This window comes from Podarcis erhardii, assembly GCF_964252035.2.
Source record: "Podarcis erhardii genome assembly, chromosome: 10".
NCBI lineage: Eukaryota > Metazoa > Chordata > Lepidosauria > Squamata > Lacertidae > Podarcis > Podarcis erhardii.
Genome location: NC_138500.1, coordinates 6,084,319 through 6,095,632, shown reverse-complemented (window position 1 = coordinate 6,095,632; position 11,314 = coordinate 6,084,319). Strand labels below are relative to the sequence as shown.

Here is an 11,314-nt window from a genome sequence, read left to right as displayed (position 1 = left end):
CAGGCATACTTTACCTTTATGGCATGTATTTTTGTGTTTTTATACAGTCATAACTCATGTTACGTTTGCTTCATGTTACCTTTTTTCAGGTTGCATCCTGCGGCGACCCAGAAGTACTGGAAAGGGTTACTTCCGGGTTTCGCCGCTTGAGCATGCACAGACGTGCAAAATGGCGTCACGCGCATGTGCAGAAGCGGCGAATCACAACCCGCGTGTGTGCAGATGCGCCGCTGCAGGTTGTGTTCCTTTCATGTTGCGAACGGGTCTCTGGAACGGAGAGGTACCACTGTATTCTAAACCACCCTGTGATCTTCGGATGAAGGGCAGTATAAACATCTAATAAATCAGAATAATGATTCTCCCTGGCTGAGATGGGTCCGTGCCCTAAGTTTCACTGGAAACCAAATTGCCTGTGAATTGCCTATGACTAAAGTTTGAACTGGAACGGGTAGATCTTCTGACAAAAGGGCCAACCCAATTGCAAGGGAGGATCAAAGCTCAAAACCTGCTTGCCCTGGCTTACAAAGGCATGGGACCCAACCCTGGGAAGGTCTACTGCACAAGCACCCCTGAACTGAATGGGAGAATCTCCCAGGGGATTGTGCCCAGAGATGGAACTGCCAGCCCTGCCAAATAATAGACTCCACAACTGAAAATAGTACCATGGATTTATTTTCCCCTGGGGCTTGAGACGTCAACATCAGCAACATCTGTCCCAGATCTTTATTTTGGGTGTGTCTCCTTCAACCTGGCTGTGAGGAGGAAGACGCTTGAGAATGTTCCTTTGCAAGCTCCTCCAGTTCTCAGGTTGCAGTTCGGGGTATTAAGTGTCAACGGGGATGGTGGCGAGATGCATAGCATTTTCCTGCAAATTTCAGCCAGCGGGTAAACCGAAGTCTCAGCTCCGCTGCAAAGAGAAAAGGGGAGAAAAAAGAAATGGTAAAATAGAGAATATAGTGGTACCTCAGGTTACAGACACTTCAGGTTACAGACGCTTCAGGTTACAGACTCCGCTAACCCAGAAATAGTACCTTGGGTTAATAATAATAATAATAATAATAATAATAATAATAATAATAATGATAATAAATTTTATTTATATCCCGCCCTCCCCAGCCAAAGCTGGGCTCAGGGCAGCTAACAACAATCAAAATAATCCAACGATTCTAAAAACATTTCATTATAAAAATTAATTAAAATCAAATTTATGGCAACCAATAAGCAAAATTCTGTGCAGATTGCCAGAGGAGGGGGGTCAGGCTGCGCCCTGACCAAAGGCCTGGTGGAACAGCTCTGTTTTGCAGGCCCTGCGGAAAGATGTCAAGTTCCACAGGGCCCTGGTCTCTTGTGACAGAGCGTTCCACCAGATTGGAGCCGCGGCCGAAAAGGCCCTGGCTCTAGTTGAGGCCAGCCTAACCTTAAGAACTTTGCAGTCCATGGGACTCTCAAGAGTCTCCTCCAGCACCATAATTCAAAAGCATCCATTCTTTGGCGATCAGCCTTCTTTATGGTCCAGCTCTCACTTCCATACATCACTACTGGGAAAACCATAGCTTGAACTATACAGTGGTACCTCGGGTTACAGACGCTTACAGGTTACAGACTCCGCTAACCCAGAAATAGTACCTCGGGTTAAGAACTTTGCTTCAGGATGAGAATAGAAATCGTGCTCCGGCGGCAGCAGGAGGCCCCATTAGCTAAAGTGGTACCTCAGGTTAAGAACAGTTTCAGGTTAAGAACGGACCTCCAGAACGAATTAAGTTCTTAACCCAAGGTACTACTGTATGGTGAGGACTATTCGTCGACCCACTTGGAGTCATTATTATTATTGTTATTATTTATTGAATTTATATAGCGCCCTATACCTGGGGGTCTCAGGGCGGTTCACAGAATAAAATCAAGATATAAAACCACAAAATACCTAATAAAAGTAGAAACAACAACCCAATAGCCCCCCAAACCCCCACATAGGATGCAAATCAGATCAGTCAAAGGCCTGGTTAAAAAGGAATGTTTTTGCCTGGCGCCTAAAGGGGTATAATGAAGGTGCCAGGTGAACCTCCTTGGGGAGAGCATTCCACAGACGTGGAGCCACTGCAGAGAAGGCCCTGTCTTGCATTGCCACCCTCCAGACCTCTCGAGGAGGAGGCACACGAAGGAGGGTCTCAGAGAATGATCTCGGGTTCATATGGAAACAGGCGGTCCTTGACATATTGCGGTCCTGAGGCGTGTAAGGAATCGTGGAGTCGGAAGGGTCCTCAAGTCCAACCCCCGCAACGCAGGAATCTCAACTGAAGCATCGCTGTCCGATAGCTGTCCTATTGTCCAAGAAAAAGCTAGCAAGAGCTTTCACACCGCAGACAGTAACGGAACGGCAGGGAACCCAAAGATCATCTGTTCGGGCCTCAGGGCCACCTGGTGGTGAGGCCAACGCCAATAGCCAAAAGTCCCAAGGAGAGTCCAAAATCCAAAAAAGCTGTGTTCATCCAGTATTTTATACACACACACAGAGAGAGAGGTTCTCTTGCATAGCAGCGGTTTGGACTAGATGACCGCCCGGGTCCCTTCCAACTTCATGAGTCCATGGATATATATAGAAAAACACCAAAGAGCAGCAGTACATAGCATAATCGCCAGGACAGATCCTGTACCATTATCCCTCACCTCTTCTGTTGTTCCCATCCTATGAGAAGGTTACTACCGAATCGGACTTTATATTAAAAAATGTCCTTTAACATGCGTGTTAGAGACGTGTAACTAGAAGCTGCTGGAGGGGCAGATAATGATTTTAATCACAGCAGGCAGAGTGGGGGAGTTTAACCCTTTCCTTCCCTCACCGCCGCTGCAATCCTGATGAAAAGGACCCCTCTGAAGCTGCTGTTTGCACAGGAAGGACACACACACACAATCGGGTGCCAATGTGAAGAAGACACGTTCCGTCTCATGCCCGGTTTCGTCCTGGTAAAGCCTTTTGTAAGGCTGGAGCCGTGAGGAGAGGTCTACAGAGCCTCAGCCCTATGGGACCGCCTCTCCTGGTAAGTCCCACAGAGGACCTTACAGTCTTCAAATAAAAACATCTTGGAGATCGCGGGCCACAGGGAGGTTAGGCTGGCCTCAACCAGAGCCAGGGCCTTTTCAGTACTGGCCCCAATCTGGTGGAATGCTCTGTCACAAGAGACTAGGGCCCTGAGGGACTTGACATCTTTCCACAGGGCCTGCAAGACAGAGCTGTTCCACCAGGCCTTTGGCCAAAGCGCAGTCTGACCCCCCTCCTTTGGTAATCCTCACAGAACTCCAGCCCAATGGTTGCCATTAATTTGATTCTGAATTGATTTTAGAATGAATTGATTTTAGAATGCTGTATTACTTTATTGTTGGTAGCTGCTCTGAGTCCGGCTTCAGCTGGGGAGGGCGGGATATAAATAAATTATTATTATTATTATGAAGCAGAGTTCATCCCTCAGCCTGCTATGGCCGGCCAACCAGGGGGATCCAGGTAAACCCACAAGCAAGACAGGAACTTCGCCTGACTGAACGTCGTTGCTCACACAGATCCTTAGGACTCCGAATCCCATCAGCCCCAGCAAGGGTAAGGCTGGCTATTAACAACTTGGGACCACTTCAGCTATGAGACACATTCGCTGAGATTCCTGCCTTGCAGGGGGCTGGAATAGAGGACTTTGGGGTCCCTTCCAGTTCTACAATTCTATGAGATCACCTTGCCCCACATGAGCCCATTCAAACGCTTTGATTGGTGGAATTGGCATGGGTGCCACGTACAGTGATACAGTTAAGTACTTAATTCGTTCCGGAAGTCCGTTTTTAACCTGAAACTGTTCTTAACCTGAAGCACCACTTTAGCTAATGGGGCCTCCTGCTGCTGTTGTGCCGCCGGAGCACGATTTCTGTTCTCATCCTGAAGCAAAGTTCTTCACCTGAAGCACTATTTCTGGGTTAGCGGAGCCTGTAACCTGAAGCGTATGTAACCTGAAGCGTATGTAACCCGAGGTACCACTGTAATACCTGGTCCACATTTGTAATAGCTCGATAATTCAGCATGGCAGCATCTACACTTTGGAAGTCCCTGCCTATTGATAGGTGCCTTCGCTGTACTCTTTTCGGTGCCTGCTAAAAACATCCTTGTTTAGACGAGCCAAGCAGTTCGAAAGCACGTCAAAGTGCAAGTAGATAAATAGGTACCACTCTGGCGGGAAGGTAAACGGCATTTCTGTGCGCTGCTCTGGTTCGCCAGAAGCGGCTTAGTCATGCTGGCCACATGACCCAGAAGCTGTACGCCGGCTCCCTCGGCCACTAAAGCGAGATGAGCGCCGCAACCCCAGAGTTGTCCATGACTAGACCTAACAGTCAGGAGTCCCTTTACCTTTACCCAGATTCTTAGAAAGTTGATGTGAATTTTAACCTGTCTCATCATTTTAATTTCTTGTAGGTTTTTAGCTACTGTTGTCAATTCCCCTTGATTTTACTGTTTTGCCTTTACAGGCTGTTTTTTACAGTGTATAAATCTTATGAAATAAAACAAACAAAAAAAGTTGATTTTTTTTGTTTTGCTGTGCCTTTTTTTTTGAGTCGACCTTTGATATTTGTGTCTGTACCTCTGATATTTACATCAGGAAAATGGCATGGGAGGGGTTAAGCCAATCCTCTCTCCCCAAACCTCCTGCTCTGGTCAAGCTCAGAGCCCTCAAAAACTGTGTGTTTCAGATTGTCGCCAGCCAAGCGTTAGATGCATCAAAATTCATAGGCCAAAGTTAGTCACATCCATACATTTCACCCTCGGTTTTGGTCGTTCTTTAAAAGCTATTCTGTGCATCCCAAATATATTGAAATGAAAGGTAGTTTGAGAGCTGAGAATTAGGCAGAGAAAAGAAGCAAGAGAGAAGGCCAGCAAGAAACACATTTCTGATTCTGCCCAATTTTCATCCCAAAATGGGATATATAGCGTATTTCCACATTTTTTCTCAGAGAAACCCATGATAAAGTGCTGACAGATATATGCCTAATATAAACATTTTTGCTAAGCAACTTCTAATATAATGCATCTTTGCATCTCGTCGTTTTCAGGAGTTTGCATTGCTTGGTTGGGGCAAGAAAACCAGAATGCAAAATTCGAATTCCTGCCCTGTCTCTAAGAGATGGCTCCCTGCCCATGGTCACATCTCCCCTCTTCCCTCATCCTTCATCCACGCATCACTGCCAAACTCTTGAACTGGAAGCTCCTCAGGGCAGAGAACTCTCCTGCAACTGTGCATTTAATGTGAGATTAACCTGTACCTAGAGTGCAGGGCCGCGGGGATCTCTGGCCACCATCAGCTTCTCAAACTCCTCGTAGGTGACTTTCCCATCTGAGTTGGCGTCCACCTGTCTCATCATCTCCTCCACCTTCTCGTCCGTGAACGTCTCCCTCAGGTTGACCAGCACGTGCTCAAGCGAGCGCATGACCTCTCCCAGCTCCGATGAAGTGATCACCCCATCGCCGTCCGTGTCAAAATGTGTGAAGGCCTCTTTGACCACGTCGAGTTCTGCTTCTGTGAATCGGTAAGCCATGGTGTGTCCGTCCTCTGCTCAGCACAGCCTCTCTCTCTCTCTCTCTGGTCCCCAGGAAATCACTCTCTCGTTATCCCTGCTGAAATGGGAAAATCTAGCATCTGCCGGAAGGAGGAGATGATGAAGGGACGGATTGCTTCGGTCCACACCCTGGCCTGGAGAGGGATCTACTTGTTTGTGGCGAAACCAGAGGAACAGCTTTGCCCCAGTGTAGGTCGCACTCTTATAGGGTTGGCAGAAGCAGGTGATACTCCACTATCGACATCCATCATCTCTGCAACTTCAAGGAATACAAATTGGGTGGAGCTCTCGCACGTCGCATTATCCGTCGCATTATCCGTCCGGTTTCGTGACATCAGGACAAAGCCCTGAGGTCTCCCTAGTTGATTTTGTGGGTGTGTGGGTGTTTGTGTGATAAATGCACCATTCGCATAGGTGTCAACCGTCCCTTATTTGGCGGGAAAGTCCCATAGAATCACAGAATCGCATTCTTTCCTTGTGCAGAAAGAATGCAGTCTGTCACTGAGCTACATAGGCCAAATATTAATCCTCCACACAGTGATTCTGCTGCAGGTGCAACACATTTTCTCAGCTCTCAAGAGACATCATTTTACTGACAGGGAAAACACAGTTCCCTCTCTAGTTAGTCCATTGCTATTGCTGATCCTTCGCTCACAGTTTGGTGATGGACTCAACATCAGGTATTTGGGTTTTTTAAAAAAAATATTGGGCAAATTCATGGAGGATTAGGCTACTGATGGTTCCTATACTTGATGACGAGCCTCCTTGTGCCTCTCAGCGCCAGGTACAGATGGAATGCGTTCTTTCACACCCTGAGATTCTAGGAAACATCTGAGATGAAGAACAATGGACCTCTATAATTATGTCCTTATTGTAAGCACACATAATTATTTCCTTATTATGCCCTTTATAATTGCATCCTTATTATGACCACAATGTGAAACATTGATCTCATCAACCCTCCTAGACCCATATTGGACAGGGATATCACTGGTGACAACTTACATCATCCTTCCTCCTGTCTGCATCAAACTGAGACCTTTTCGAATTTGTGTTGTTGTTTTTGCATAAAATTTTAATTAAATTTTCTGTTTTACAATTTAAGATACATATTTTTACACCCTTAAAATATCAGTGACTTCCCTCCTTCTCTTTCCATGGTTCATTTTACATATCATAAATCCCTGCATATTTTACAGAAACTATACCATTCAGAATTCCATCATTACATCCATCATGACTTATTTACCCTGTTGACTTTATCTTAATGCTGCCAGCGTTTTCAGCTGTACACAGTTATTTCCCATATATTCAATAAATGTTTTCCAATCTTCTCTAAACGTATGTTCTTCTTGTTCCCTTATTCTAGATGTTAAGTCTGCAAGCTATACCTGAAGGAGCATCTCCACCCCCATCATTCAGCCCAGATGTGGAGGTCCCACTTTGAGGGCCTTCTGGCAGTTCCCTCCCTGTGAAAAGTGAGGTTACAGGGAACCAGGCAGAGGGCCTTCTCGGTGGTGGCGCCCGCCCTGTAGAATGCCCTCCCGTCAGATGTCACAGGTATGTTCAACTTCTGAGCCCCTCCGAGCCAAAGGCAGGAAGCCCAGCCAGCAGCCAAACGAAGCCTCAAGCGGTGGTTCCCACAGCGCAGCAACCCGGCAAAGGGGACGCAGGAAGGGAAACCACCATCGCCTCTCCGCTGGGAAGCGCTGAGCAAAGGCGAGTCCCCAGGCAACGCGGCCGATTTGATGGGCACAAGGCATGCAAGCTCCACCCCCCGGTCGTTCTTAGACTCCTTATTGGGTGAGCAACGCAGCCAAGCAACACAGTTGGAGCCTCCCTCCTCCCTGGCCGGCAGGGAGGGAGGGAGAGGAGCTGCTTCCTCTGGAACCCGGGAAATGTAAGCGACATCATCAATAAGGGACAGCAGCGGGACACGGCGCTGGGATAAGGGAGTTTCCCGCCAAATAAGGGATGGTTGACAGCTATGGGCCTGTGGCTCCATCAAGCCAGTGCCCCCTTTATTCTAGCATCCCGTTCCTACAGCAGCAAGCCACAAGTGGTACCTGAGTGCAACAGCTCTCTGGAAGTAAGTGAATGAGCAACAAGGACACAGGGTGATATCCAGAGCTTGCCCTGCTCAGATTTGCCCTATTGAAATTCTACAATTCCTGCATTGCAGGGGGCTGAACTAGAAGAGCCCTTCCAACTCTACAGTTCTATGCTTCCCATGGCTAACTGTGCCCCATTCATTTAAGTGTGTCTACCCTGAATGCAACTTGTTGTTGTTGTTGAGTCGTTTAGTCATGTCCGCCTCTTCGTGACCCCCTGGACCAGAGCACACCAGGCCCTCCTGTCTTCCACTGCCTCCAGCAGTTTGGTCAAACTCATGCTGGTAGCTTCGAGAACACTGTCCCACCATCTCGCCCTCTGTCATCCCCTTCTCCTTGCGCCCTCCATCTTTCCCAACATCAGGGTCTTTTCCAGGGAGTCTTCTCTTCTCATGAGGTGGCCAAAGTACTGGAGCCTCAGCTTCAGGATCTGTCCTTCCAGTGAGCACTCAGGGCTGATCTCCTTCAGAATGGATTGGTTTGATCTTCTTGCAGTCCATGGGACTCTCAAGAGTCTCCTCCAGCACCAGAATTCAAAAGCATCAATTCTTCGGCGATCGGCCTTCTTTATGGTCCAGCTCTCACTTCCATACATCACTACTGGGAAAACCATGGCTTTAACTATACGGACCTTTGTTGGCAAGGTGATGGCTCTGCTTTTTAAGATGCTGTCTAGGTTTGTCATTGCTTTTCTCCCAAGAAGCAGGCGTCTTTTAATTTCTTGGCTGCTGTCACCATCTGCAGTGATCATGGAGCCCAAGAAAGTAAAATCTCTCACTGCCTTAGAATGCAACTTAGATGGATACAAACCACAGGAACAAAGGTAACTGAGTCCGGCTGTTGGCCCATTGAGCTTGATATTGCCCACACTGACTGGCAGAAGCTCTCCAGGGTTTCAGGCCTCAGTCCTCCCCACCCCTGCCTGGTGATGCTGGTGGAATGGAGCTGGGATCTTCTGCACTCAAAACGGATGCTCTGCCGCTTAGCTATGGAGACCTGCAGGATCAGGCCAGTGTCCCAGCTGCTGCAGCACCCTGTTCACGCAGCAGCCAACCAGACGCCCGTGGGAAACCCACAAGCAGGATTAGAACACAAGATCCCTCTTCAACGCTTGTTTAAATTACTGGATTGAGCCAAGATGGCAAAGCTGACATGCCTAATCAGAGAAAAGCCTTTGGCAACATTTACTAAAGATGGGGGGGGGGATCTTAATTTTTTTGCACAAAAAAGAAAAAAATAAGTCATTATATTTCGGGTTGAGGATTGAAGATAATGTTGGCATATAGAAAGCAGTTTTGCTGGCTGTTTGGATGTGTTGAATAATTTTTATGTACAACTGACAGATGAAGAATCGGAAGTTCTCTTTTTTTCTGTTTTCCTCTTGCTTTCTCTTTTCCCTTTTCTCCTTCCTCTATTTCCCTGTTTTCTCTCTCTCTTTTTGGTTTGTGTTTTCGCTTAGATTAGGTTTCCAGTTTCGACAAAAAGAGATTTGGTCATAAACTTCGTATTCCTTTCCCCCCAGATCTTAATAAAACCGATTCAAAAAATAAAATAAAAAAGAGTCGTCTCCCCTCCTGTGGATTCCAGGAACTGGCATTTAGAAGCACTCTTTGCTGCCTCCAGCAGTTTGAGAAGCCTCTCAAATTTGCTGAGTTGCAGAGAAACGGAGTGCAGGCGGAGCTTTGTCCAGTTTAATTGTCAAATTTCTCCTGCCCAGTATACCACCACCTTCCCAGGAAGGAAGGCTTCTGGTTAGGCAAAAGAAAAAGTGAGAGCACAGAGGACAGAAGCGAATGACTACTAAGGGAAAGTGCAATTTGCGGAGCTCCACGGAGCTCCCTGCGAATTAAACATAGAGCTCCACGAATTAGTGGTCATCGTTGGCCACAGTAAAGTCTATAGGCCTGTGCCAGTACCTGCTCATGCCCATCTCTGTATCACCCTGGCTTTTCTTATTCCTCCTTTCCCTTCGTTCTCTCTCCAGTTGAGTTTTGGGACTGTAAGCACCTTGGGGCAGGGAACTGCCTCCTGCACCCCACCGCAAAGCAATGCACCGCTGTGAAAATTGCAATGGTTCGAAGCTTCTGGGAAATGATAAATAACGAGATGAAAAAGATGCTGAAATATACATTTATTAAGAAACCAGAAGCATTTTTACTTGGCATTGTAGGAGATGGTATTAACAGACAGGATTGTAAGTTGTTTTTATATGCAATGACGGCAGCAAGAATATTATTGGCACAAAAATGGAAGCAAGAAGAACTACCGATGAAAGGACGAAATCGATGGACTATGCAGAATTAGATAAACTAACAGGAAGGATTCGAAACCTGCGGGACCAGAGATTCTTAGAAGACTGGAGTAAATATATGAATTATTTGAAAAGTAATAGTAATGAACAGATTACGCCAGTCGGATTGCCAGAAGTATTGTAAGGAGGACTATTTGAAAATATTACAAGTAAGATTATGAGGGGAATTATTAGTTAGTGATAATTAAGAATAATAGAGAAATTAAGAAATGCAGAAGAACGGAAAATCATCAGAGGTGTTGACGGAAGTCAGAAACATTGTATAAGATAAGCAGTTATGTTATATGAATGTTGGAAATGATATGTTAAAAAGCTAATAAAAAATATTTTTAAAAGAAAATTGCAACGGTTTGTTACCTAGGGCCTTTACTTCTCCATCATCACCCGCACAAATTCTTCGTAGTTGACTCTTCCGTCTCCGTCCACATCGGCCTCCTTGATCATCTCGTCCACTTCTTCGTCCGTCAGCTTCTCCCCCAGGTTGGTCATGACATGGCGCAGCTCTGCCGTGCTGATGTAGCCGTTCCCGTCCTTGTCGAAGACCCGGAAGGCTTCCCTGATCTCCTCCTCGCTGTCGGAATCCTTCGACTGCTTGGCCATCAGCGAGAGGAACTCTGCGAAGTCCACCGTGCCGCTGCCATTGGCGTCCACCTGGTCGATCATGCTCTGCAGCTCTGCTTCGGTGGGGTTGTGGCCCAGGGAACGCATGACGGTGCCCAGCTCCTTGGTGGTAATGGCGCCATCGCCATCTTTGTCAAAGAGCGAGAAGGCCTCTTTGTACTCGGTGAGCTGCTCCTCCGTGAGCCGCTGAGCCATGCTGCTGCCTCCAATCTCACAACAAGCAACCTCGCTCTCTCGCTCTCGCTCTCTCTCAGTTGTGATCCCTGCCAAAACAGGAAAAGCTAGCATGGTGTAGGGGCGTTGAGTGATGTCAGCCCACACCCTCATTTGTGGCCTAAGGCCTGGCTTTAGATCTTGCTCCTTTCTGGAGAAACCTGCTGAGAAGATAGACTCATCAGGCGTGGTCTGGTGCCAGAGATGGAGGGTGCTCCTCAGGGAGGGGCCGTAGCTCAGTGAGAAGATCATCTGCCTAGCAAGCAGAAGGTGTCAGGTTCAGTTCCCACTGACATCTCCAGGAAGGGCTGAGAGGGACTCCTTTGAGCTAAAAGCACCGGTTGGTTACTGTGACTGGCCATAGTTCTAGGATCACAGAATTGTAGAGTTGGAACGGCCCTTGAGGGCATCTATTCCAAGCCCTTGCAGTGCAGGAATCTCAATAATAATAATAATAATAATAATAATAATA

The 11,314-nt window shown here is 47.1% G+C and overlaps 1 pseudogene across 1 annotated transcript; it reads right to left on the bottom strand.

Annotated features, from left to right (window-relative positions):
- Positions 1-650: 650 nt before the first annotated feature.
- On the bottom strand, positions 651-11,109 carry LOC309351975 (neo-calmodulin pseudogene; annotated as a pseudogene). The gene is made up of 2 exons (XR_014161551.1): positions 10,366-11,109; positions 651-907 (listed from the first exon to the last, which is right to left on the bottom strand). The product of XR_014161551.1 is annotated as a neo-calmodulin pseudogene (transcript).
- Positions 11,110-11,314: the final 205 nt, after the last annotated feature.